The sequence below is a fragment of the Myotis davidii genome, unplaced genomic scaffold (genome assembly GCF_000327345.1).
Source record: "Myotis davidii unplaced genomic scaffold, ASM32734v1 scaffold1208, whole genome shotgun sequence".
In the NCBI taxonomy this organism is placed as follows: domain Eukaryota; kingdom Metazoa; phylum Chordata; class Mammalia; order Chiroptera; family Vespertilionidae; genus Myotis; species Myotis davidii.
The window spans coordinates 416,712-423,473 of record NW_006299241.1 but is presented as its reverse complement, the minus strand read 5'-3'; the positions used below and the strand labels follow the sequence as shown (position 1 = coordinate 423,473).

Here is a 6,762-nt window from a genome sequence, read left to right as displayed (position 1 = left end):
GCCTCTCTGCTTTCCACCCACCACGTGGTGACCTGCCTGGCCGAGACCACCTAGGCTAATGAAACCCTCCGGTACGTTCCGAGCTCTCCCACCCCCATTGTGGGGGCCAGCCAGTCAGCAAGCGGCTTGGCCATCCAACATTCCTTTTCCCCTTTCGTCACTTTTACCTGGCAACGCAGTAACATTCCTTCCTTCATTCGTTCGCTTAGGGAGCTTGTACTGAGTATCTCCTGGATGCGCTTGTATCACGAGTTTGCTAGTCTTTGGAACACTACACAAAGAAAGTCCCAATTTGGAGGAAGAGGCCCAGGGAGAGGTAGTAAGGAGAGAGGTTTCTATGAGGTGCTAGGGGCCCGATTATGAGCAGAGATGTTCTTAAGTTGTTGCAAAATAAATCATGACACTGTTAAGTCTCAAAGTTGTGCGAATTATCTACAGGGTGCTCATGGGTCTTTTAAGTGAAGGAGAGTATTCACTGGCATTAATCTCTCCAGATATTGGAGGAGACCCTTGGAGTTTGCAGAATGTTTTTCCCACCCACAAAGAAAAACTTCCTTGGCTGGATGTGCCTTTGAAAATACGTCCCTTTCATGGGTGTTTGCCTGTGCAAAGTGGAGTCACCTCCTTTATTAGTATGGTGTGGCACACGGTTTTAAGGAGCAGTTTATCGAAAGGATAGGAGACTCCCAAATGGGGCAGGAGAGCACTTGTGAGATAAACACTTTTATGAGCCCACTGTGTCTCAAAATTACATAGGAGCTGTAAAATGGGAGAACCTAACAACAGCAAATACTTATTGACTCTTACTATGTACCAGGTACTGTCCTAACTGCATTGCATTTAATAATTCATGTAATCCCCTACTATCCTATTAGGTAGGTACCATTACCACTCCATTTTATAGATAAGAAAACTAAAGCAGAGAGAGGTTAAATAATTTTCCAGAGTCACACAATTATACGTAAGGGAAGTAGAATTTGAACTCAAAATGTCTGAACACAGTATCCATAAGCTTAGCCTTGTGCCATAATGTTTCATGAGATTTCAGATTTATGGTATGTAATTCATAAATGATTAGTATCCAGAATATATAAAGATCTAAAAGCACATAAGTAAAAGACAGCCTCCAAAAAGTGAGTAGAAAACACAAACAGGCCCTTTACAGGAGAGAAAACACAAAATGGTCAATTGACATAAGATACTCAAGCTTTAGCAGTCCAGAGAATACAAAAGTATCTTCAGATACCTACAGATTTAGCAAAAATTAAAGAGCAGGCAATAAATAAGTGTTGGTGAGGCTATAGATTAATACTAGTGGGGCGGGGGAAGTTTGGCATTATGGAAAAAACGCTGCTCCTATGCATATACAGAGAACAATGCTTTGCCTGACCTCAATGTTTATTAATATGGCATACATGTGATTAGGGTGCCAGCAAAGCGTATGTTCTGTACACACACACACACACACACACACACACACATTCAGCTTTGATGAATTTATCTGGAACTTCACGAATAAAAAACCTAGAAAAATGCAACATCACCTTTGGAGTTTCTTGCAAAAATATTGAAATTGTTGAACCCATTCAGACAAATACAAAATACTGTGGCATTTTCTACAAAACACTTGGCCAGGATACTTCAAAATGTTAATGTCATGAAAGATTAAAAACAGACACCCAGGAAGTGATCCAGATCACAGGAAGAGCCCAAGTGTAATATAGTACATGATACTTGATTAAAACCTAGATTAAAAAAAATCTGGGGCACTTATAATTGAGACAAGTAGGGAAATTTGAATAAACTATATATTAGTTTATGATCTTATTGTATCAAGATCAAATTTCTTAGGTGTAAAAATGATACTGTGGTCATCTAAGAAAATGCCCTTTTTCTTAAATAAATACTGAAGAATTTCAGGGTAAAACATCATAATGTCTGAAACATTAAGTAGTTCAAAGGAAAAAAACAGCAAATATAAAAAAGTGTTAAAAATTTGTGACTCGTTGGTTACAGAAATGTTGATTTTACTAGTCTTTCAACTCTTCTGTGGGCTTGAAATTTTTCAAAATAAGAAGTCGGAGAATTTTCATTTACATCTAGAAATTTTGTCTTCAGTTTACTTGTACATACCACCACTTTGAAAAATGAAATCTGATTTGGAATTACATATGGAGAGTCACCCTTCATATTGTTTTCATTATTCAAAGCTTCTAAAGTCCTTAATCCTACCCAGGTGTGGGGTGATGTCTACAAGAAAACAAAACAAACACAGGCAGCATATGCTGGGAACTGGGTGAGAAATTAAACTGTGTTCTAAGAACTCAGTAGGATGAGAAAGCAATCCAAGTTGGGGTGATCAGGGAAGCCTTCGTGGAAGAATTGGCAGTTGTTCTGAACCTGAGGCCCAAAAGAAAGCAAGCTCTCCTTAATTCCAGCCTTGATAGCCAAGTGAAGAGATGGGCCCATCTGTGGCCAGATATTCCCATTTTTTTTCAAAATAAGCTGAAAATCTGGATTTTAATGTCAAATCTCTCTCTTTTTTAAATGACAACTTTAAAAGTTTTGCAAAAACAGGATGCAGGGCAAACAAAAATGATCAAAATACCTGATCAGTGTTCAAGTTTCCCAATTGTCTCAATTTTTGTGTTTAAATAAAAATCCATTCAAGGTTGCCATATGACATTAATTGATATGTTTTTTAGGTGTCTTTTATTCTGTAGATAAACCCTGCTTTCTAACATCTCTGATCACTGTGAAGCTTACCACTCATTCATTCATTCAGTAGGTAAGTCATTCAATGTAATTTTTACTGACCACCCACTCTGTGCCCAGCAGAGTGGGGAGAAAGAGACAGGGAAAGAACCCTGCCTTCCACTGATTCTAAGTTAATGATTAGACGTCAGGGCCCCCTTAGACAGATGTTTCCTTGGGGTTAGAGCAACTCTCTAGGGAGCTCCCTTGAGATTGTCTGTACATTTCTCAGAAAAATATTTGAACTAAAGGCTGCCAGTTTGGGGAGAGTGAATCTATACGGAGCCAACTGAGACTCAGAGCTGGGAAAGAACCCAGGCAGCTCCTCCCCTCTCCTCCCTTATTTGGAAAGCATATGTTCCCCAGTGAGCAAAAAATAACTGGAATCTTCTTTTTTTTTTTTTTTCTTACTTGGCTTCCTCCCCCTTAAACCTGACACCAGCAGGAAAAATATCCAGAAATCACAATCATAATAGGTCTAGGAACTTTCAGGGTTTTTTTTTTCTATTAGATGTTTTTAAAAATTAAATTCACATGTAATAAACACTTTGTGGGCTTAACAAATTTGCATTTAAACTGCCACCACCACAGCACTGTACTAGAAATTTTTTGTTTTTATAAATTTACCTTTTTTTGTTGAGAGTGTTACAGATGTCCTCCATTTTCCCCCATTGCCCCCCTCCACCCGGTTCCCACCCCACCCCAGGACTTCACACACTATTGTCTGTGTCCAAGGGCTATGCATATATGCATATAAATTCTTTGGTTAATCTCTTCCTGTCCCCTCATTCCTCTCTTCCCTTCCCCCCTCCTCCTTTCCCTTTGAGATTTGATAGTCAATGCCCTGCTTCTATGCCTCTGGACCTATTTTGTCTATCAGTTTGTTTTGTTCATTAGATTCCACATATAAGTGAGATCATGTGATACTTGCCTTTCTCTCACTGATTTCGTTCACTTAGATAACACTCCCCAAGTTCTTCCATGCTGTCTCAAAGGGTACTATGAGTTTTAAGCATCACAGCCATGAGCTGGATCTTCCTCTCCATCCTGAACTATCTGTAAGATTAACCCCTCAAGGGAGAACCATGTTGAGCCCTGCCAACGGGGAGCAGATCCACCTGGTGAACTATGTGGAGGACTACCTGGACTCCATCGAGTCTCTGCCTTTCGACCTGCAGAGAAACGTATCGCTGATGTGGGAGATCGACGCGAAATACCAAGAAATCCTGAAGGAGCTAGATGAGTATTACGAGAAGTTTAAGCGGAAGAAGAACAGCAACCAGAAGAGGAGAGCGTTGCACTGCATTCAGAGAGCCCTGATCCGCAGCCAGGAGCTGGGCGACGAGAAGATCCAGATTGTGAGGCAGATGGGGAAGCTGGTGGAGAACAGAACCAGGCAGGTGGACAGTCACGTGGAACTCTTTGAGGCACACCAAGAGGTCAATGACACCACTGGCCACAGTGGCAAGAAAAGGCTACAGAGAAGAAAGCAAAGGCCTCCAAGAAGAAGAAACGCTCCAAGGCCAAAGCAGAGAGGGAAGCATCCCCTGCAGACCTTCCCATCGACCCGAACGAGCCCACGTACTGTCTGTGCAATCAGGTCTCCTATGGAGAAATGATCGGCTGTGACAATGATGAGTGCCCCATCGAGTGGTTCCACTTCTCCTGTGTAGGACTGAATCATAAACCAAAGGGCAAGTGGTACTGTCCCAAGTGTCGAGGGGAGAACGAGAAAACAATGGACAAAGCACTGAAGAAATCCAAAAAGGAGAGGGCTTATAACAGGTAGTTGGTGGACCTTGCTGAACAGGGAGGAGAACTAAGCCAATGTATTTATTACATTGCCACCTTTGGTGAGGCGCAAAGACTGTACAATGTATATTTTTAAAGAATGTTAGAAAAGGAGCCATTTTGTAGGGATGGCAGTGATTCTCTGCCTTTTGTTTTCGTTGGTACACGTGTAATGAAAGTGGTCTGTGGCCGAAACCGGTTTGGCTCAGTGGATAGAGAGCGTCGGCCTGCGGACTGAAGGGTCCCAGGTTCGATTCCGGTCAAGGGCATGTACCTGGGTTGCGGGCACATCCCCAGTGGGAGATGTGCAGGAGGCAGTTGATGGATGTTTCTCTCTCATCTATGTTTCTAACTCTCTGTCTCTCTCCCTTCCTCTCTATGGAAAATCAATAAAATATATTCAAAAAAAAAAAGAAAGTGGTCTGTGGATCAACATTTTAAAAACTTACAAATATAGGTTTGAATTAAACACTCAAGTGAGAAAAAAAAAGATTAACCCCTCAAGCACACAGTGGACACAGGACTCTGGTTTTTCGTTCCTTCTCTCATTTCTGACTTTTGCCTTGCTTCTATTGCAACATGGCTGTGATAAAGGGGGAAGAGTGATGTTTCATTTTGGACTCATCTCTTGCCAAATATACTCACATTCTACATTCTTTTCCTGAATCTGCACTTTTCTTCTTTCCTAAGTTACATACTTACCTGAGTCTCTACTCATTTCTCAATTGGTTGATGGCAGCCTTCCCAAATCCCACACTGCAGCATCATGCTCTCCACCCTCACCCCTCACCATCCTCTATGACCCTTCAGTACTCCTCGCTTCCCTTCACCTTCCCATTTGGATGGAGGACCAGGGTGACCTTGCTTTCTGTACCCTATCCTTTCAGGGAGCCCCTGTTCTTTGGTGGGGTGTTTGGGGAATGATTCTCATGGCCTGAGCGGTCAGGGTGTGTGCAGTGAGCTTCTGAGGAGTGGAAGAAGAGGCCATCACTCCCAGTTTGGAGGGTATTTCCCTCCAAATTGTAAATTCAGACAAAACTCAGAGGGTGTGATGGCAGCCATGGTGATCTGCTTGGAGCAGTGCGTGACTCTTGGATACTTATGGGTAGATAGTAAGAGCTGTCATTTGTCCAGTGCCTACTCAATGGCAGGCACAGTTCTAAAGATTTTACACAGATCACTTCACATAATCCTCACCACAACTTTATAAGGGATCATCTATTATCATCTCATGTTAAGGATGTGGAAACAAGCACATGGAGGGAAACTAACCTGTCTTGGTTTAGCAAAGCTAGGAAATAGCAGAGCCAGGATTCAAGCCCATGCATATCTAGTACTCCTTCTATGTTGTCCGCAGATTTAACTGGTGCTGAGCCCTAGTCCACTCTGAATTCCTAACCCATGTCTTCCTCTTCTTAATTGACCCAGTCTCCACACTGAGGCTACTGAGCCTTTTCATACTTGCACTTTCTATAATTGGTAAGGTCTTCCTACAACTACATCTAACCCAAGGATCTGTAAAGCTGTCTCTTAAGCATTTAATAGAATTGACTCAAATGATTCAATAAGAAAACATTGAGCCCTAGCTAGTTTGGCTAAGTGGATAGAGCATCCGCCTGCGGACTGAAGGGTCCCAGGATTGATTCTGGCCAAGGGCACATGCCTGGGTTGGGGGCTCAATCCCCAGTAGGGGTCGTGCAGGAGGCAACTGATCAATGATTTTCTCTCATCATTGATGTTTCTATCTCTCTCCTCCCTTTCTCTCTGAAATCAATGAAAATGTATATTAAAAAATAAACCATTGAAGTGTGCATTTAACATATGTCTTGCAATGGAGATAAATGTGACTTTGCTTAAGCAGCCTTCCTTCTAGAAAGGCTCAGCAGAGTCAATTACTGCTGTGTACTAGGGACTGCCTTCAAAATGCATGTGTATGGGAAAATGTGCCACTGCTATTGCACTGTTTATTCTGCAATGAATATTTATGAATGAATGAAAGAGAATAATAAAAACATCCAAATTACTGAAGGAAAAAGAAATGAAAATATTTTGAATGGCTACCGGATTGTTGAAAAGATCTAGACAATAAATAGGGCAAAAAAATGTCCTCATTTTGTTTTCCCCTTGACTTCAAATAAAGTAGAGCAAACATGGGCTGTGCCTTCTCATTCTAAATACAGGCCTGCAATATATAAGAAGTTTCAGAGGATGCCAAAA

The 6,762-nt window shown here is 41.7% G+C and overlaps 1 pseudogene; it reads left to right on the top strand.

Annotated features, from left to right (window-relative positions):
* The first annotated feature begins 3,809 nt into the window (after positions 1-3,809).
* LOC102763061 lies at positions 3,810-4,373 on the top strand (annotated as a pseudogene).
* The last annotated feature ends 2,389 nt before the right edge of the window (positions 4,374-6,762 follow it).